The sequence below is a fragment of the Vulpes lagopus genome, chromosome 10, assembly GCF_018345385.1.
Source record: "Vulpes lagopus strain Blue_001 chromosome 10, ASM1834538v1, whole genome shotgun sequence".
NCBI classification, from domain to species: domain Eukaryota; kingdom Metazoa; phylum Chordata; class Mammalia; order Carnivora; family Canidae; genus Vulpes; species Vulpes lagopus.
Genome location: NC_054833.1, coordinates 88,148,275 through 88,170,921, shown reverse-complemented (window position 1 = coordinate 88,170,921; position 22,647 = coordinate 88,148,275).

Here is a 22,647-nt window from a genome sequence, read left to right as displayed (position 1 = left end):
TAGAATTCTCATGTCACACTCGAAGGAAGTGGGGACTCAGGAGATTCCATGAAATGGTGCAGTTTCACACAACTGATAAGAAGGGAGCTAAGCCTAGAGCCCAAGAGTTAAGGTCCAGTCATAGCTCTTCTGGCCATAAATTTCTCGTTTAGTTTACAATCTAACCTGCACTCTTTCTCTTCTTTCTGACCGGTTTCTTCTCCTATCAAAGGCTTCCATTCTTGCACCATGCATGGACAGGAGGACGCAGTATGTCCAGGAGGTGGCTGGGGAGGAGAAATTTCCAGAATCATGTGCAATGAATGAAAGAGCTCATGCTAGATTAATGAAGAACTTTCCAACACAACTTTTGATGATAATTTTGCAGGAAAGGGAGAGATAAAGGATGACAGGAATGAATGTGCAATTTACTCCCCTTTATCGGACCTGGAATGAAACGTACTCCTAAATTCCAGGAGTACGTGTTGATTTTATTTAACCAATTAGTCACCGGTTAGATGAAGCAACTTTTTGAAAAAATGGCGCAAGAGGGAATCCACGCACAGACACTGGTCATCAGAGAAATGGAAATAAATGCATCCTGAATGATGAAAAAGTCACCTAGAATCAAAGGGCAGCATCAAGGTCGCTTTTACTAAAGAGCTAATCTCACAATAAATGTGAAAGGAATCAAGGGCTCTGAACAAGGATTTGTAGAGTTAATCACCACCACGGGGGTCCTGTGGTGCCAGGCCCTGCAGGATCAGTTACCGTGGCTGGGGTGCAAACCTGAGGCAATCAGGGACACTGTCTCACATTCATGGGGTAAATGCTGTTCAAGGGGGTACTGCAGGATCACCTCACTGTGCAAGAAAGTTCTGGAATTCATTTTCTACAAGTCTGAGATAGCAGCCAGATCCAATGCACTTTTTCTCTTGAACAAAGGAACAGCCATTCCCAAGCCCAGTCCAACCTGAAATACCAGATTTCCTAATGAGAAGTCAGCCCAGAGGCCTGTCCCAGGAACCTCCTGCCATGCTTAACCCCTTCCTTCCCTCCTGCAGGTTCCTAGAATTTTACTTTCTTTTTTTTTGTTTTGTTTTTAGAATTTTACTTTCAAATATCATGAAGGTTACTTGATTTTAAATAATAATAATAAAATACAGTGAAAATCCTCATGTCTAACTACTTTTTAGCTATAAACTTGAATTAACATTCCTATATACATACATACATAATCATTCCAAAGAGTACCTAACAAGAAAACTGTGGGAGGTTAATAAACAGTACCACCAATTATCACAAAGTCAGGTATCAATCTTTCTAATTCATATAATTTTTTGGATAAAAAGAGAATGGAATTAACAGTTCTGATCATTTTTAAAACAATGTCACCAAGAGATCTTGAGTAGGTCACAAGCAATATATGCCAGATGTCTCTTAAATTATCTAATGTCTCTCTGTTACTAATTAAACTCTACACAGTCTCATTCCAGACTGAGTTTCTTTGATTCTAATTGTTAGTATTCCTGTTGTCCTTTTTAAAAGTCAGTCTTTGAATTCTGGAGTTTAAAGTCTTTGTGATTCCTCTCAATCATAATTAATACACGTAATGGCAATATTAGCAGGCTTTTTGATCTCTTGCATTTAATTTATGAAGATTTAAAAGAAACTTACTGGATATGAAAATTTTTGATTATTAAAAATCCTGTGATCAGGGTGCCTGGGTGGCTCAGTCAGTTAAACATCTCCCTTTGGCTCAGGTCATGATCTCAGGGTCTGGGGATTGAGCCCAGCATCAGGTTCCCTGCTCAGCAGGGCTCAACTTCTCCCTTTGCCTCTGCCCCTCCCCCTGCTTGTGTTTGTGTGCGCTCGCGCGCTCTCTCTCTCTCTCTCTCTCTCTCTCAAATAAGTAAATAAAATCTTTTTTAAAAAAATTCTGTGAGGGCAGCCCGGGTGGCTCAGTGGTTTAGCACCACCCTTGGCCCAAGGTGTGATCCTAGAGACCCAGGATCGAGTCCCACATTGGGCTCCCTGTGAGGAGCCTGCTTCTCCCTCTGCCTGTGTCTCTGCCTCTCTTTCTCTCTGTGTCTCTCATGAATAAATAAATAAAATCTTTTAAAAAATAAAATAAAATTAAAAAATTCTGTGAAGGATGCCTGGGTAGCTCAGTGATTGAGCCTCTGCCTTGGCTCAGGGCATAGACCTGGGGTCCTGGGATCAAATCCCGCATTGGACTCACTGTGGGGAGCCTGCTTCTCCCTCTGCCTATGTCTCTGCCTTTCTCTGTATATCTATAATGAAGAAATAAATAAAATCTTTGAAAAAATAAAAAAATAATCCTGTGATCATAAAAATAATGGACTCTGAAGCATAAATCTTTTGTTAGAAACAAATAATTCTGGACACCTGGATGGCCCAGTTGGTTAAGTGCCCAACTCTTGGTTTTGGCTCAGGTCATGTTCTCAGGGAACAACTGAGCTAGATTTCAGGACCCTTATGTGGGGCTCTGCACTCACTTCAGAGTCTGCTTGAGGTCCTCCCTCTCCCTCTTCCTCCCCTGCCCACTGCTTGAGTGCACATATACTCTTTCTCTCAAACAAATCTAAAAAAATTTTTTAAAAAAGGATAAATTAGAGCAAATGAGGGTGAAGATTTCCCCCTACACAAGCAAGACTTTCTTCATTTGTCTTTTCTTTCCTTTGGCTTATGAAGGTAGGATAGATGAAAAACAAGATAAATACTCAGTGATAGCAAAAGTGTGGAGGCAATGGACACTTCCAAGTACTGTTGGTAGGAGTATGAATGAATAAAACCTGTTTGGAAGGTAACCTAGCAATTCCTATCCAAAGACTCAATTATTTCCTTTGACTCAATCATTCTACTTTGATCAACTTGTACTAAGGAAATAATTAAAGATGCACAAGAGTTTGGGGGTAAAGGATGTAAGGATATAAAGCATCATTTATAATGGTGAAACGTGGAGTCATCCATGGCGAACTGAGGAACCACATGACCGTTCCCTGATTCACGCAGTCAAGGAACCAACACCAGATGTCTTTACTTCTTACTCACGGTTCTGCTGTGTGGTTAAGGTAACACCACATGAGGCGCTTAATCTACCCACTGGATTCTTCAGAAATCCAGTAAATGACCTGAGTAAATTACAGATAAGCTACCAATCAGCCAAGGCTCTGACTAAGATTACTAAAATCCAACAACTGCAGTAAACTTCTCTGCCCGGGAGTACAACGCTCCTTTATTTTAAAAGATTTTTAGTTTTCTAAGAAATCTACCAACAAAGAACAATCTGTTGCAATAGATTTTTAACATTATCTGATTATCTATTTTACAAATAAACACAACAACAATAAAAATAAAATGTTTTTACTGTATTTTCTCAAATAAAATCTATACAACTCACATAACGGCTTCTTTATGGAATGAGTGAAGCACTCAGGTTGTCACAGCCAATGTTCCAAGCACTTTGCACATGCTAATTCACTGAATCTCCACTACAGTCCCAGGAAGTAGGGGCTACCATTATCCCCATTTCACAGATGAGTAAACTGAAGTACAGAGAGCTTAAGTAATTTGACCACATAACCCACTAGGAAATGCAAAATTGGAATCCAAATTCAGGCGGTCAGCATTCAGAGCCCAAGGTCTCAAACAACCACACACACTGGTTTTAAAATACAATAATTAGATAAAAATGTAATAATTAAAATATATGGCACCTAGATTAATATTGGAAATACATTGGGATTTTTGTTAAATAGAAGCAGAGGAGAGAGGGGAGGGATGGTCAGGGAAGGCTTGTTGAGGAGGTGACGATGCCAAAACCTTCACTCAGCTTGGGGATGGGAGGCAGTCTAGTGAAGAACATTCTGGATCAAAGGACAGACCTAGGAGTCACTGGCTTGTCCCTGAGGCTAGAATACCAGGGATGATGACGGTGAGGTGGACATGAAACAAGAGCTCTGTGCTTCATCTTGTCTTTGTCTTTCTTTGTCTCTATGTTCTATGTCATATTTTTCTCCTTCCTCCTCTTCTTTCTTCTTTTTTCTCCTCCTCCTTCTTCTTCTCCCTGTGAGAAATGAAGGATTCTCAGTGGTACAGTGATATGATCAGGAACATATTTCTCTAAAAGCCACCACCATGGCAGCAGGGCAAAAGTCAGATCAGAGATCGGAAGATCCTGAGGTCAAGAAGACCAGTTCAAGAACAAGAGGTAGAGTAGCCGCAGGGCAGCTGAATTGGAGAGGAAGGCACAGATTAAGAGCGTCATTTAGCAGATGGAATTCAGGCTTTGATCACCAATTAGATGTGAGGAATTAAAGGAACAGTGATGTGACAGAGATAATTGGCTAAGGAAAAATTACTTAAGCCCATGCACTATATTTTAGAGAAACCATGCTCGGTAGATTACTTTTCAGCAGACCACTTGAGTTCTGGAAGGGGATTTTACTTTCTTCCTTCCTTATTAGATCTCCCATCTTTATATTAGCATCCTGAATCACCATCATTCTGTTTTCTCTTTGAATGACTGGATTATCTCAAAATAAACAAAACATAAACAGAGTCAGTTTCTCAGCCACCTTTCCATAATCAAATTTCCTTTGAATTTGTTAGGGACCCACGAACTCACAGTTAATGCAGGCATTTCCTCATATCCTTGTTTTTTTTAAACCATAAAAATAGTTTTAAAGTATAGACCTGATTCTGCTTTAGAAATTCAATACCATAAAAATCTCCACTTTACCTCGCTCAAACTTTACCCTGAAAATAGTCAGTTCCATTTCCTAACATACATCTAAAGGAATATAATTATAAATCTATGTCCTGAAGGATAATTAAATAACCAGGCGGAGTATCTCAGCCCACAGTAAATGTGCCCTTGTCTTGTCTAAACTGCAATTCAGTCTAACCAGGATAGCAAGTTGTTGAAACCATTTTCAGAGGCCGATTAAATTATGAGCTGAGAATTATACATTTAAATTAAATAATAAAAGCCTTTGAAAATGACTAAAAGCACTAGAAAACAATTCTCCCCAAAGAACCAGAAAGCTGCATCTGAAAAGCCCATACTGGACACAGTTGGGATGACACATCACAGAGGCATGAAACAGCTCTGCTGTCCCCAAAGACGGGACCCAGATCTCTGCTAAAGCTGCATGTCCCGACCTCCGTGGCTGGGATGCTAAATGACAGCCTAATTAGGCCCTAAAAAAGAAGGCTTTGTCTTTCTTCTCCCAGGAGGTGCAAAGGTAAAGCTGGAATTGTAATTTGCTGGATGGCCCAGACCAAGCGCAGCTTTTGCACCACCCTCTGAAGTATAAGCAAAGTATAGAAGGGAAAAGCTTTAATGGAAATATGAGACATTGCAACAATTACCCCCCAAAAAAGCTATTTTGGACAAATGACATTTAAAGTCCATTTGAAGTATTTTCTAAACCCAGTAACATTCCCTCTTAGCAATAAATGCTGTCACTAAGTAATAACAAGAATAAGAAAAGTGCATCGGCTTTGAGGTCAGATAGGACCACCACCGCTGAGTAGTTGTGTGACCTCGTGCAAGTTACTCAACCTCTCTGATACCTCATTTCCTTCATCTGCAAAATGGTGGTAAGTATATCTACTTTCACGAGATGGCATAAAGATTAAATGAAATAATATGTGTAAATAAATATAGCCTCTAGCACAGTGCCTGCTATGTGACAGTTTCCTATGAATGATTATTACAATAGTATGCCTGGAGCTTCTTCCTTAACTTTGTATTTCTAGGGACGTCTGGGTTGCTCAGCGGTTGAGCGCCTGCCTTCGGCCCAGGGTGTGATCCTGGAGTCCCAGGATCAAGTCCCACATTGGGCTCCCTGCATGGAGCCTGCTTCTCCCTCTGCCTATGTCTCTGTCTCTCTCTGTGTGTCTTTCATGAATAAATAAATAAATAAATAAAAACTTCAAAAAAATAACATTGTATTTCTAAAAAATAAGTTATGAGAGCTTGTTTTCCCCTTTTACACCAAGTAGAGGCAAAGTTGGCTCTTCTCTTCCTGCCTACCCAACCTGCCTCAGCTCATGATTTGAATCATGGAAAAAACACAACTAAACACTTGCTTTTTTTTTTTTTTTTTCCTGTGTGCAACCATTATCTTACTAAATGCTATGGTAGATTTGACAGAAAAGAAGGGACAAGCTGTGTCATCCTAGGTCTTAGGACACAAGCAAGGAGGTGAGACCGCCAAAGATGAAACTAGAATAGAGCTTAAAAAAAAAAAAAGATAAAAAAAAAGATAAAAAATAAAAATAAAAAATAAAATAAAATTTAAAAAAAAAAAAAAAAAAAGATTCAGTGCCAGATTATATGATACACACTGACTTGCCATGGTGAGTCACAAGTGGAATTCTCAAACTATCTGTGGTGAAGAACCATTTTTGTTTTCATTTCCAACCCATCATGAACCAACAAGTGGTCCTATTGCCCATCCCTGTAACATAGCTCATGCTACATCCAGCTCATCATGTGAGTCTGACAGCACCCAGAATGGACTGTGCCCTGTCAACAAGACTAACTCACGGACCACATCCTTGGATGTTGTGGTAATGCTAAATTGCCCAAAGTCTCTCAATTTCTCTACTCATCTTGTCGCAGACCAGTAATAGTTTTTGAAATAGTTTTGAACTAGTAATCTGTGGACTTTTTTCTGAGTCATCCTGAGCTGGACCTAACGGGGTAGGATTCCTATTTTTCCAGAGGCATCCCAGAAGGAGCAGTGGAGAACAGATAAAGCAAGCACCCAGAAGCTAGAATAAGCCCTGTATGTGCTTGGGATAAATATTTTTTATCACAGCTTGGAACAAATCAATAGATTTTGGGTCAGGTTCTAAAAAAGAATATCAAGAACTTCTGTATCTCATGATTCAAGGAAACAGTTCATGCAGGAGGGCTCCCAAAAACAATATAAAGGAGAGGACCTACATGAAGGTATTCCAAAACCATCGCCTAATTGGCTTATCAGCTATTGAGGAACAGACTCCAGAAGTGCACTCTTTGGTAAGAACAGTCAACATCTTTGTTTGCACACACATCTTAGGATTCCTCTTAGGCATCAAAGGTAAGGAGACAGGAATGAGTCCAAAGCTTGGGTCAAGCCCTGCCTGTCATGAGCTAATGAGCTCAGGCTCTCAAGCCACGCTCCTAGGCCTCAAATCCTGGCTCTTCCATTTACTAGCTATTTAATCTTGGCCAACTGGCTTGATAGCTCTCTGGTTCAGCTTCCTCAACTAAGTGGTGACAACAACCATGCCTCCCTCAAAAGGTTGTCATAAGACCTGAATGAGGTCATGGGTGTAAACCCCTTAGAACAGCATCTTGATGGGTCACCTGGGGGACTCAGTCAGTTAAGAATTCAACTCATGATTTCAGCTTGGGTCTTGATCTCAGGGTCATGGGATGGAGCCCCATGTCAGGCTCCATGCTCAGCAGGGAGTCTGCTTGAGACTCTCCCTCTCCCTCTGCCCCTCGCACTTGTGCTTGCTCACTCTCCTCTCTCTCCCTCTCTCAAATAAAAAAATCTTTAAAAAAAGAAGAACAGTGCCTCACACACTGCCAGCACCAGCTGCTGCTGTTAGACTTTTCTCCTCCAGCAGGTTCATCCTCAAGGCCAACTCTAGAGGTATTTAGGAAACTGTGGTCTGGTACCCTTTAACTCAGATGATGAAGCCCTGGTATTCAAAAGCCTGAGGTCTAAGCAGAGCACATGGGAAGTGCTCCTGCTTTGCCTTCACTTCTCAGATAGTGACTACTCATATCCTTCAAAGGCCAGTTCAAATGCCACACCCTCAAGCTGTATTTATTAGGAACTGCATATAGTAGAAACCCATCTCCTGTGGTTTAATCAAATAAGGGCTTATGGTGAGCACCTCACAAGAATTCAGGAGATAGACACCAGTGGGCAGCAGATCCCACATAGCATCTGTACCCCAGGCTGTTTTAGTTCTACCATCTTCATCCCATGACTTCAATCTTCATATCACTCCATGGAAGAAGCAGAAGGAAGCACTGAGGGTGAAGAGGTGGGACCCATACCAGGAAAGCCATACTCAGCTGGTGCCATCCACTTCACTCCCACTATGTGAGTAATCAATGTGATGTCAGGTGGCCATCTCTAATTGCAAGGAAAGTACAAAGATGAATACTTTGCTGATCCAAACAAAATCAGGTTTCTGTTCATAGCAAAAAGGAGAAGAACGTTTAATGGAGAGGCAACTAGCAAAGCTTTCCTTGACCCCTAAGACCAGCTTGGGTCCTGCTGTAAGATACTTTCATAGCATCATATACTCCCTCTTTGTGTGTCACTTACATGTAAATTGTAATTCAATAACTTCTGATGAAAATAATGTTTAGTATTTGCTTCATACCAGAACATAAGCTTGAGGAAGGCAAGAACCATGTCTCTTCTGCTCTGTTTGTCCCAGGATCCCCAGAATCTAGCCCAAACCCTCATAACCAGTAAGTACACAATAAATATATGTGGAATTGGTAAACAAATCCCTTCATAAAAGCTTATTGTTAGACTTACTAACTATACACAATTAACTTCACTTTTTTCTTGTTTAAACTCAGACTAGAAATATTTATATGCCTTATAAGGTTAATGTTATGAAGAATATGTGAAGAGAAAATCAAGAAACACTGGTAAAATATGTCGAGTAAAAACTTAATATGTGTGGCAAGAGAGAAAACAGAGCCTTAGAATTCATGAGGGATATGCTTTAAGGTCATGGGAATAGAAAAATGTCACACAGGAGAATGCCAGGAATATAATTGTATTATTTCATGATAAATATGGGAGGTGGGAACATATTTAGATATGGCTGCCTTTTCTTTTTCTTCTCCTCTTCCTCTCCTCCCAGGAAAAGAGAAACATGTTCTTATAAACTGAATTAAACAACTCAGCAGAACTCATTTAACAATGGAAGTTCATCTTCATTTATTCACTCAACCAACAAATCAAACACTTGCGGGGAACATGCACCATCTTAGATCCTCAGAGCACAATAGTTATCAAATGAACATGATCTGGACCCACACAGCACTTCTGTGCCAGTTGGGACAGTGGGGCAAGACAATAAAGGAATAAATAGATGTACTGCTGGTGATAAATGTTATGAGATGCTGTGGTAACAGAATAATGAGAGGGAGGTGATATTTAAGCCACCACCCAAGAATGAGAAGACAACTATTAGAATAGCCAGGGAAAGAACATGAGGTGATCAGAACATTATGGGAAAGGGGAGTGGGGCTTGACATGGTTCCTTTCTCTGATCCTTTCTCCTGTTGCTCTCTTTTACTCACGAGCCAACTCTGCTGTTACTTGAACATGCCATGCACACTCTTGCCTCAGGCCCTTTGCATATACTGCCAACTTATGCTCCACTTAAACATTCCCATATATCTCCTTATTCACTCTGATTCAGATCTCTGCCCAGTAAAGTGATAGGGAAATGGATGATGCTAGAACTGTATTCATTCTCACATTAATTCGGTGCATTTTGGTTGAACTCCTACTGTTCTAGGCCCTGGGGATATCTGGTTAGATGCACGGTGAATTTCTTGCTCTTGCAGGTCCTACACTGTACTTGGGGCAAGAGCCAAACATAAAATGTCAGACAATGATCCATGTAAGTGGACAAGAGATTTTATTTTAGAGAGGGTGATCAGAAGAGGCCTCTTTGAAGAAGTTTTGAGCAGAGAGCCAAACGCTCTAAGTAAGTCATGAGAAGACTAGAACAAAGATACAACAAATGCAAAAGTCCTAAGGCAGAAACTGTCTCAAAAATCCACAAGAAGAGATCTCAACAAAGGTGTTAAAAAATGATGTGGAAACTATATTAAAATTTTGTGTCCCCCTCAAAAGATATGTTGAAGTCCCAGCCCCCAATACTTTACAATGTGATCTTACTTGGGGAAAGGGTCTTGCAGGGTCCTACTGCGTACATTTACATGCTGAATCCAATATGACCAGTGTCCCTACAAGAAGGTAATTTGCAGAGATTGAAGAGACATGCAGCTTCACGTCCAGGAATGCCCAGGATGGGTGGCCATCACCACCAACATGAGGAGACAAGGAAGGATTCCCCCTAGGGTCTCAGGAGTGTGGCTCTGCTGACCCCTTAATTTTGGACTTCTGGCTCCAAAGCTGTGTGACAACAGATTTCTGTTGTTTGAAACTTTCTGGTTTGTGGTCCATTTGATGGTAGCTCTGGGAAACAAATAGATAACTTTTAGACATCCAAGTTCTGGAGATGAGGGGAGAGTTTGGGGCCAAGACATTCATTAGGAGATATAATTGTAATAAGATGAGCAAAGAGGCTAGACTTCAGTCGACAGCAAAATCCAATAGTCTGTCATTCACAGGAACTACATGACCATGAGCAGATGCCAGCTTTTGAAGGAACCAGATGGCTTACATTCTAACATGCCTGTACAAATATAAGAAGAGCCAAGTGGGGCCACAGTGTTGGATTCAATCAATGCCACAGCAATAATCATCAGCAGATAAAAATCACCATATGATGGTAGACCATTAAATGATAAAACCATAACACACAATTCATGATCCAATAAACATAATAAGTATATTTCACCTTAAATGGTGAAATGCTACCAATACACCTATATATTGGTAACTGGTGACCTCAACAATTACCAAAGTGACAGAATTAAGTATCAGAGAACAGACAAAGACGTAGCCCAGGATGATATAGCAAGTACAACAGAATTATCAGGTATAAGTGGAGAACAGTGAGGAAGAGAACTTATTTTTTTCCCTATGCTTCCTTTGCAAGTATACAGGTATCTCCAAAAAAAGAGTCACCAAATTTTAGAGCAGACATTGGCCACATTCTTAGATCCAAACCACAATAAGAACAAAAAAAATGAACAAAAGGAAAAGGTACCTTGAGGTAATCAAAACTTAATAAAGCATGGAACAACATGGAGGATGGGATAAAATTCAGAACATGTCAGACCATTTTCACGGTGATCAGGATAATACCTCAATTTGTAAGATGCTCTCTTAAGTTAAAAAATCATGTCCATTGGGGTTCTAGGGTGTGAGAAAAGTCTGAGTGGTAATGGCGTCATACGTCTGATTGACGGGGTCAGCTTGGTGGATAGGTCAGGCCCCACCCAGAGGGAGCAGGCTATGCTTTTTGTGGAGAAGCTGTACCTCCCCCCACCCTTACAGAAATTCTACTATGTTTTCTTTCTAACTTTCTGCTATGTTTTTCTAACATATGCCCATTTTTAAAGAAATCTAACAGATGCCCATTTTTAAAGAAATCTCATTGCATCTAAACTCCAGGTCCAAATTTTTATTCCAGCAGCCTGATCATCAAATTAAAAACTGTGTAGAATCCATTTTTAACAAACGATGATCCTCAGACTCAAGAGTGTAAGTGGGTGTCTGGCAGCAGCAGGGATTTCCTGCCTCTTCTGTTGGATGAAATCTCTAGTTATGACATTGTTATGTCACCAAGACACAGAGCTTGCCAAACCTCATCTTCAACATTTATGTGGGTTTTCCCGAATTCCCTTCAGCAATTTAAATCTGAGATGTTATTGCCAGCTACCAGGGAAATTAAATAGGGAATATTCAGGAAATATAAAGTGACTAACAGTTAGCATTGCACAATTCTTTCTCATGGGCATTTTCCATGGCTGGGAAACAAACTTGAGGGTACAGTGGAACACAGTAAAATGTTCACAGACATCCTGAGGTTCAGAGTCTTCAGACATATGGAGAAATTTCTGGTCCTGTTCCTGGAAGGACTGAATGTTTTCACAGTAAACCTCTCTGCCTGGGGCTTGTTCGATTGTATCTCAGTAGTCGTGATTAAATACAATCGGCATTGGGCATGAGCAAAAGTCAAGATTAAATTGATGGACACACAGTCAGCCCTCTCTCCTAAAGGTAATGAATTCCTCGTCACCTGAAATCAAGAACTGTCCTTAGAATCACATCCAGGCCTTCCTATCCAAATGTCACATTCCACAGTCATTTGAGATTGAATTATTACGCCTTCACCAAAAACAGGGAATCTAAAGAGTAAGTGCTAACTTGCTTCCTAAATAAAGAATGGAGACAACGCTGAGAGATAACCCTGGTGTGGACCTCACTCCACAGTGTGACCCAACTGGAGAGACATGGCCCAGGAAGGGCTTTTAATTCTTGGAGGAATAAAGGATGTGAACACTATCAGCTGAGAGTGTTCTCACATGTAGAAGATGGAACAAGGACAGAAAACCCTACGTGCCTGCTTGACGTGAACTAAAAAGATACATTCCAAAAACAGAAAATAGAGTTTTTTGGCCAGGATCCTTTCCATCTGGAATCTCCTCTGTTTTCCAGCATAAAAGGAACCAAAACCTTTAGTGAAAACTTGACTTCTAAAACAGGTGTGTTTTATCTTAGACTTTTTTGTAGAGATTGAGTTTGTTGTTCATGTCAGTGTTAGCGTGTGAATGCACCCAACATAGGGAAGGAGTGAGAGGTAAGTTTGTTTTCTCTCTCTCTCTTCCTGCCCTTAAATTTATGGAACAATAAAACTTTAAAAACATACTTGTTGGGCATGTGGGTGGCTCAGTGGTTGAGCTTCTGCCTTTGGCTCAGGTTGTGATCCCGGGGTCCTGGGATGGAGTCCCACATCAGGCTCCCTACAGGAAGCCTGCTTCTCCCTTTGCCTATGTCTCTGCCTATCTCTCTGTGTCTCTCATGAATAAGTAAATAAAATCTTTAAAAAAAAAAACTTGTTATTTTCACAAAACACGTTTATCTAAACTTCTGTGCCTTATATCCTAGAACAAGGAAACATTTACCTCTTTCCTAGATACCACTGTATCTGTACACTTCTAATTTCCTTGGAAGAAAAGACATCTATCTACAACCTATTTTTGTATTTTTAATCCAAAATGAGTAGTATGTGCTTTCTCTGTCCCCATTCATCCTGTAACTACCAAACACAGGGGGTGAGGGGTGGGGGTGGCAACTCAGAATCTATAAAATCCTGCTTCTGTGAAATGTTCTTTGTACCTACTGATCCTGTCTCACAAACTAATAAACTGTCTAACTCTATGCTGGTCTGCCCTCCAGAATACACATCAGAGCCAGATGGAAATTCCACTGACCAAATTAAAACAGACTAATTGGGCATCAAATTTCTCCTGAAAATGTTCCTTCCCAGCATCATAGATGAGGTACCGTGTGGGTGTCGGATGTACAGCTAAGAGGAAATTCATCCTTTCTGTACAAATAAATCATTCATATTCACTTTACTAAACTTTCTTATTGGCTCCTGGAAATGATCAAATGTAGGATGTGGGAAATTTAACTGCTCAAATATTTCAAAGGTTTATTCAGTGAAAGGACACAAGAATAGTGGAAACAAGACAACTAAATCGTTTTTAGATAAGACATGTTCCTTTGCAAAAACAATTCTAGAAAAATCCAAGGCTATATCTCGGATACAGACATACAGATGCTCTTAGCTTCATATGGATGCATGCAAAAATATCTGCCATTCAAATATGCTAAATGTTTAAAGAATTGATCTTAAGACTAATGTAACATTAACTCCTAGTTCAAACTATTCACCAAAAACACATTGTATAAAATTAACTTTCCAATTAGGGAATTCCCATCAACATAGCCAGCTCCATGAATTGCAATGAACTTTCCAGCTATTGTACAATTTTCATGATGATTCAAAAATAATAGAACATCCAAATTTTTTTCAGAATAGTTGACCCAACCTAAATGCCACTGATTATGTTTATAGAGGCCTTAAATAATTCTGTATTCCTCGATCAAGGTCAACATCAACAGTGACAAATCATGTTAATACCATATACCCTTGATATGATGTGGTAAAAATGGCATTTTACCTCTATACGGTCTTCCTCTTTTAAGCCAAAAACATCATGAGAAAAACATCAGATGAATTCCAATAGAGGGACATTTGACCAAATACCTGACCGGTCTTCCTCCAAACTGTCAAGGTCATCAAAAACAAGAAAAGCCTTAAATTGTCACAGCCAAGAGGAGCCTAAAGGAGACATGATGACTACTGTTATATGATGCTGTGGATGGACTCTTTAAACAGAAAAAGGATATCAGGAAAAGTGGACATCAGAAAAAGGACATCAGGAAAAAAATTAAGGAAATCCAAAAAAAAAAAAAAAAAAACCAATGGACTTTAGCTGATAATAACGTATCAATATGGGTTTATTAATTGTAAGTAATGTCAACCCATGGGAGACACTGGGTGCAGAGGACATGAGAACTATAGACTGCTTTCTCAATTTTTCTGTAGGTCTAGAACTGTCCTAAAAAATAAGAACTATTTAAAAAATTTTTATGGCTATCATTTAAAATGTCAGCTTCATGTCTGTAAGTTATCTGTAAATGGTTCAAATAAAAATTATATAGACAGAGAAAGAGAAGATTAAGACAAATGTAATAAAATGTTAATATCTGAGGACACTGGGCAAAGGCATATGAGAATTCTTTATACTACTCTTGAAACTTTTCTGAAAATCTGAAACTATACAAAATTTTTTTAAAAAATTTAGGGTAAAGAATTGCCATAAACCACCACAACAAAAAAAAGACATATTCTAAAAAGGGAAAATATTTGTAACATATGTGATAGACAATGAATTAATTAGCTCATATAGAAGTCATAAGAATAAGGCAATACCACAATAGAAAAGATAAATAAACAAGTCACAAAAGAAGTATAAGGGTCAATCAACATGTGTATGTATGTATGAATGTGTATACATATATATGTATGCATACATGCTCACACATATCTACTCAACTTCAGTATCAATAAGGGTGACATATATTTTCCTAAAATAAAATTTTACTTAATAAATTGACTCTCAAAAACAAATAAAGAAAAAACCTAAAACTAATCAAGAAAATCCAAAGTTGGAGAGTGTATCATTAAATGAGCACTGTACTGCTAGTGGGTGTCCCAACTGGCCCAATAATCTGGTTGTAATTTGGGAATCAAAAAGTTTTTAAAGATGTTCAATCCCTTTGATTCAGTATTTCCTTTACGTGATAGCATTTATCCCGAGGAAATAAGCAGAGGGGTAGAAAAATTATATACAAGGCAGTTCATTATAACATTATTTATAATATTATGTAAAAAGCTTAACCATTGGAACTGGTCAGGCATAAATCATGCTATATCCGTATGATGGATTACTAAGGAGCCATAAGAATATCATATTGTGAAAGAGTGCTTATTGACAGCAGGAAATGTTAATATATACACTGCTAACACTAGTTATCTTTGGGTGATGTCATTACTGTACTGGCAATAATCTCAGACCATGAAAAGAGATTCTGTATGGGTTGTAAGACATAAGTAAGGTAATTCTATTTCTGAGGGAACACAATGGCTGCAAAAAGTAAATAACAAGCCTAAGGATCCACCTTTGAAAAATGACATGGACTTTACAGTAGAATATTGAGTTTTCCCAACTTAAAGAGATGCTATGTGTTTATTCATTTTGCAAATATTTAAGTTCCCGCCATATTCAAAATATTATGCTAGGTGCTCTGCAAGGAAAGAAGAGAAGCCTACCAAGTTGGATATGGGACTCTCTCTGTCCTCCATGAACTTACAATGTAGCAGGGATGCTCAAAACAGTTTTGCAAATAACTGTAACATAAAACAGAATGCTGGAGGAGGGAAGGAAAGTGACCAATTGAGATGACAACGGAGAAGATGGTATCTGAGATTAAATGGAGCCATGTTTTAATTGGTTGTTATTGCTATAGGGAAGGCCAGGAATGAAACATGTAAGGATAGTGCAGGGAACAGTATGATAATGGAGGAGAAGTGATCAACGGAAGGTTTGTTTAGGAAAGTGTGAGTTTTCTAATTTGGCTGAAAATGTGAAGTAGAGTGAACTAAGAACTGGAAAGATAGGCTAAAGACAAAGACCAAAAAACCTTAAACGCCCATCTGAGAAGTCTGCACTTACTATGTTAGGCAAACTTGGTTATTAAAGGTCCCTGAGCAGTTTCAAATCTGAGAAAATGTGTACTGATAAGACAAATCTGACTTTCATTGCCAGGAAAAAGGTGGACTAGGTATCCAGAGAAGCCCTCCTGGTTGCAGAGCAACTCAACTGCAAGCACAATATTTGAAAATATCTTTGAAGTACATGACTGGACTGGCAAAATAGTAGATGAAATCCTCAGAGATCTGACATAAGAAAAAAGCATGACTCCAAATAGGTAAGAAAATGAGGAAGTTAGCATCTGCCAACTCCTAATGGCCAAGAGCAGGGGGTCAGCAAACTATAGACCATGGGCTACATCTAGCCAAGCACCTGCTTTTGTAAATAAAGTTTTACTGGAACACAGCCACACCCATTCATTTATGTATTGTCGATGGCTGATTTCATGCTATAATGACAGACATGAGTAGTTAGAACAGAGACTATATATTTTAGGCCTGCAAAGCCTAAATTATTTGTATAGAAAATGTTTGCTGATTCCTGTTTTAGTGGGTTGAGTTTGTGGGATTTGGGAGACAAAGCCAGGAATCTGCATAGAGTGGGATGCCATAGAAAAGACTACAAAAAGTTGGAACCCTAAAAGGTGACACTTTTAGTAGATGGATTAAGAAGATATTTGTTCTGAAGAGAGAGACAGAGAGGATACTTCTTGCCTATCTTGGCTGTGGTGGAAAGGAAAAAAAATTCCCCTTAAAATTTCTTATTATTAACCCATCCTCAGATCCTACATTATCTGTGTGTGTGTTGGGGGGAGGGGGTGTCCAAAAAACCCTCAGCCAAAAATTTAGTTTATTCAATTAATCCTGGTTCTGTAGGCCTCTTGGTGTCTAGCATCAACAAAAACCAATCTTTGAATTCTCACGAATAAAGTTCCAAAACATAGAAGCTTCAAATCAAAAAGCAGAAAATGCAGGAGTAAAAAGGTTAGTAAAACAAAAGCAGAAAAAAGCAAACATCAGGAGTAGACCCATAAAATCGTAGATATTAGAATTATTAGACTCCAATATAAAATGTTATGTTTACTATAAGAAATAAAAGAAGATATAACTAAAGGAAAAGATATTATCAAAAATGACCAGCACATTTAAGATTGAAACAAATAAAACACCGAAAATGATAAATATAATAATTGATATCATAAAGTCAATGAATGTTAAAGTAGCAGATACAGATAGAAAATAGTAAACTGGAAGGCAGATTTGAAAAAAAATACACAAAATTCAACACAGAAAGACAAAAATAGAAAGTACAAAAGAGTTAAGAGACACAAAGGACAAAGTAAGAAGGTCTCTTACTCATCTAGTCAAAGTTATAGAAGGAGAAAAAAGAACAAGGAATGTACAATAGAAGTAAGAGAAATAATACCTAACAATTTTCTAGAACTAATGAAATATAGCGATCCTCAAATATAAATGAAATAATTTCCATAGACTAATTATAACTGCAATGCACCAACAAAAAGAAAGGCTTTAGGGGCACCTGGGTGGTTCAGTCAGTTAAATGTCTGCCTTTGGCTCAGGTCATGATATCAGGATTCTGGGATTGAGCCCCACACTGGGCTTTCTGCTCAGCGGGGAGTCTGCTTCTCCCTCTCCCTTTCTCTCTGTCCCTTCCCACCACTTGTGCACTCTCTCTTTCTCTCAAATAAATAAATAAAATCTTTTTTAAAAAATCATAAGGAAGAGAAAATACATTTACAGTATAGTACTGTATTTATCAAAATAATTCATGTGCAAATGGACCTGTGCACTTATATTTCCAAACCTCTGTTGTTCAAGAGTAAACTATATTGACTATATAAATAGTAATAATAATAATGTCCAATCAGTGCTGTTAAAGAAAGACAGATTAGAACTATAGATGAGAAAATAAAAATTGGGAGGCAGTGATATGAGTTCACATGTTCTTAATGTGTTCTTTATATTTTTCAGGATAAAGATATTACCTTTAGACTACTGTTAAGTATGCATTTCATAATTTCTAGATAACTATTAAAAAGAGAACTAGAGAGTATAATTTCTAAATTGGGGGATGGGATGTGAAAAAAATATAACAACTACCCGAAAAACAAGAAAGAAGGAAAAAGAAACTCCCTAGCGCAAGATAAATAGAAGGTACAGAATTACATGATAAAAGTAAATAATGATTTTTAGTAAATATATCAATAATCACAATATATATAAGTGAACTAAACTATCCAGTTAGAAGACAACTTTGTTTTTAAAAAACTAGCTCTGTGCTTTTTACAAGACACACCTAAAACTTAAGGAAACCTAAAGATTAAAAAGAAATTTTGGGAAAAGATTCACCAGAGTACAAACTAGAAGTCACTAGTGTGACTTAGTAATACCAAACAAAACAAACTTTAAGGCAGAAGCTATTACTAGTAGAGGCTCATTATATATTAAGAGAATATTCAATTTACCAGACAAGTTTAACAATTCTAAACTTATATGCACCTAATAACATAGTCTCAGAATATCTAAGTAAAAATGTCAACAACATTACCAGAATAGAAAGAGGGAGAATAGACCAACAAAAGCCAGGGAGAACAAAAGGTAGCTACTATAATGAGCTACCTAGATCCCCTGAGGGCTGAAAGTCTTACCTCTGGGATTAGGCCCCATACTTCTATGATTGCTGCCAGAAAATAACCCTTAGCTGTCAACACTCTTTAGAGAATGTCTCAGCCGAACAAAACTGCTTTGCGCAAGATTACTCTTCCTCCCGAGGGCAGCCCACATCCAATGACTGGCCAATGGGGGTGGAAGGAATAAAGACCCAGCTCCCTTGCCCACGCTAGGACAACTCTGGAGGGCCAATCCAACTCCAAAGCTTTCCATATGATCAGCTAAGGCCTATCTTGGGCCTGCAACACAGCTCAACTTCTCCTTCTGCCCAAATCTACTCCTTCCTCCTCCCTTTAATAGATTCCAAAAGCACATTCTAATAAACTATCCTCCATCTCAAAGCTTGCTTCTCAAGGAGGCCAATCTGCAACAGATATCCAAGGGATAAGCACTAGAAGCATCCAAAATCATGGAATTAGAAGTCAGGAAAGAAGATAGGGCTACAATTAGACTTTGGTGTAATTCATATACAGGCGATAATAAAAGTTTAAGAATTGAATGAGATGGCTAAGCTACAAACAAAGATTGTTCCAGAGGATGCCTGCAGTTAAGCATCCTAGGAAGAGAAGACCAGAAGGCTGAGGAGGACCAAGGAGGAATGTCAAAAATGTGTGACAGTGTAGTGTCATCAAGGTCAAAGATTAGAAAACTTTAAGGTCTTTGTAAGTTGCAGTGTTAAATGTTTATCCTATGGACAAGAAAATTGTTGTTGTAGCTACTTCACGTATACCAAAAACATCCATTTCCCTTTTCTCTTAGTCCAATATCCAATTTGACTGGAGGAGATTACCACCTCCTCTGCTTTTAGGTGATGTGCTTCAAGTGTAGCTGATTCTACCCATGGTTCCAAGGGTGGGTTCATGCTCAGGCTTGGCCTATCAGAACACTAATTCCCTGCTTCACTGTTTGAACTAATGAGAATCAGGCCCAGGGTTTTTCTCCAAACTATTAAATACATTTTTGGGGGTTTTGTTGGTTTTTTGTTTTTAATTAAATGACCCAGAGTTTGCTGGCTGCCATCTTACCTCAGAGCTGCTGACAGCCATCATGCTCCCCAGGGAACTTCAAAAGAACAAGGAATGTACATTAGAAGTAAGTGAAGAATAGGACATGAAGTCACTGCAGAATAGGACAGAGCCAAAAGTTGGAGAAAGCCCTGATCTGGGTGACATTAACTGAGCACCTGAATAAAGCAATGCATGCAGCCACACACCCTTAGACTTATCCATGACAGAAGCACTGAATTCCCTTTTTTTTCTTTTTTAAATTATTTATTTATTTATTTATTTATTTATTTATTTATTTATTTATGATAGTCACAGAGAGAGAGAGAGAGAGAGAGGCAGAGACATAGGCAGAGGGAGAAGCAGGCTCCATGCACCGGGAGCCCGACGTGGGATTCCATCCGGGGTCTCCAGGATCGCGCCCTGGGCCAAAGGCAGGAGCTAAACCACTGTGCCACCCAGGGATCCCCCTTTTCTCTTTTTTTTAATGAATCTGAGTTGGATTTTTCTATCACTAGCACACTAAAAAATTCCTGAAATGTGAGGGTAGATATTCCACATATTCAATTTCATATTCCACTTTTTACACCAAGCTTGATAATGGAAGAATTTGTAGTGCTTGAAAGTAACTGTCTCAGCTTAAACCCACAGTTACCAGTTTTGTAATCTTGGGCATATTACTTCACTCAGTCATAAACTGGGTATAGTAACAGCATGGACTTCACAGGGTTGTGTGAAGGTTTAATTAACTCATATAGGTAAAGCCTGAGAACAGAGCCCACTTCCTAGTAAATGCTATAAAAGTGTTAGCTCTTATTAGTTATTATTATTCTTAATTATAAAATCTGCATGAGCATAATTTTAATAGCCGAGTAGATAGTCAATATTTTATGTGCCAATTGTCCAATTCACAGGCCAGTTTTTCACTATTATGAATGACACTGCATCAGACAACTTTGGGTGGAAAGCTTTGTTTATGATTATTTCTTTAGTGTAGAGCTAGTGAAAATACTAGTTCAAAGAATCTATTTGAGTCTCAAAGTTTTTTAAGAAGGCGGAATCTACAGTCTTGTTATAAAGACTCTTTTGCATTTTTATATGAGTTAGGTTTCCTGTGTGCTTGTTTATAATCCCTACTACCCAACATTCTCTGAACATTTCTCTAGCTCTCTGCCCAGTACCTAGCATGGACTGGCACATATTAAGAGTTCAATAAATTAAAAAAAGAGTTCAATAAATATTTATTGATGACTATGAATGAATAAAGGTAGAACCCCTGGAAGTGTTGGCATTCACTGAGTTCTCAAAATGCTACTGTACCTAGTCACTGGGTATATCCCCTTGTCCTTGCATGATAAATGATACGAGAAAACGATAAATCTGTTCGTGTTTAAAAGTTCTGCAGGGGTTTTATGTACAAATGAAATCTGTTTTTCTAAAGGACACATGTCGATGGATATTTATGAGTATGGTTTTACAATATGATGCTCACAGATTTGTGGCTACTTGTTACCTTCCCTTCAGAGATGCTGAGATTCTTCCCACCACCCCAGGTAGATCTGCCCAAGGATTGCTGGTGTCTGAAATTTCACTATGGCGGATCCTCTTCTTTGGCTTAAAACTTTATAGCCTCTTAAGTGGAAATAATGCAGATCAAGTAAGACATTTTATCTTATAAATCGGTTATGCTCCTGGTATTTAACAAAACAACTTACCAGACAAATTAAATCATGTATACTAATAAGCAATAGAGAATTTTGGAATCTTGCAAAGAAAGGTATTTAAAAATCCCTCAACAAGTATGATACCAGCCATCACAATGAGAATATAGCAATAATGATAAAAACAGGTATTTTTATTGAACCCTGCCTGGTGCCTGGTTGTGTTCTAAACACTTTCCCACATACAATCTCATTTCTCTGGCCGGGAACCCTGTGGGGTAGGAACCACTATTATCTAGTAAGTGTTTGAATCATTTAGCTGGTGAGAAAGGATGTAAGCCCAGAGCCTGGGCTCTTCTTCACTGCACCAGATTTCTTATTTTCCTTTTACCCAGAATAAAAGAAAATATGTGTCACTGACGGGTCAATCTGGTAAAATAACCGCAAGTAATTTCGGAACTAAATCCAAAGAAGTAAACATCTCAAAACTTTCTTTTTTTAATGTAATAGTTTTGCTCTCCATTTATGTTGAGCATGCTGAGTAATTCGCTTGTGTCTATATAGACATACCTCATCTTCGTTGGTGGCAATGAAGGAGTGAAATAGATTTCTGAAATCTCTTCATGAAGGGTTTATATTAATATTTTTAATTAATTTATCAATTTATTAATTTATTTATCTGGCAAGGGACTAGAGCGCACCCTACTGGCCAGCTAATAGGAAATACAGCATTTACTGGAGGAAAATGTAAAACGTTAAAATTTAAAGATAAAATCAGATTCACGTTTAAAAAAACCTGAAAAGCACTGTCTTGCAAACATCCACGTATTCAGTTAATGCACCTATTGGACACTAAAATGTTTCTAGTTATAAGTTCCAGAAATGGGCTAGAACTGGAAATACAATAATCACCAATAGTATCACAGGTTTCTTAAGGAAGAATCAGGTCAATGAAAAGTGGTTCAATTTAAAAACAAGCAACTATAGAAATAGGCTCCCTAAAACTCATACTAAGAAAAAAGTAGTTAAACCATGACCCTGACATTTAAACAATAGAATGATACATTAAAATCAGCCTGCTCAGTGTTCTCACAGGCTTATACTGCACATATGTTTTTTTCATGAATGAATCTCAGCTCTTATCAGGGTGGATGTTTTGCAGTAACCCACAAAGGTTATTGGATGTATAAATATATATCTGTACCCGGATGTCTCCAAATCATAAAGTGGCATATTAACAAATGACCTATAGGAAATGCAATTTT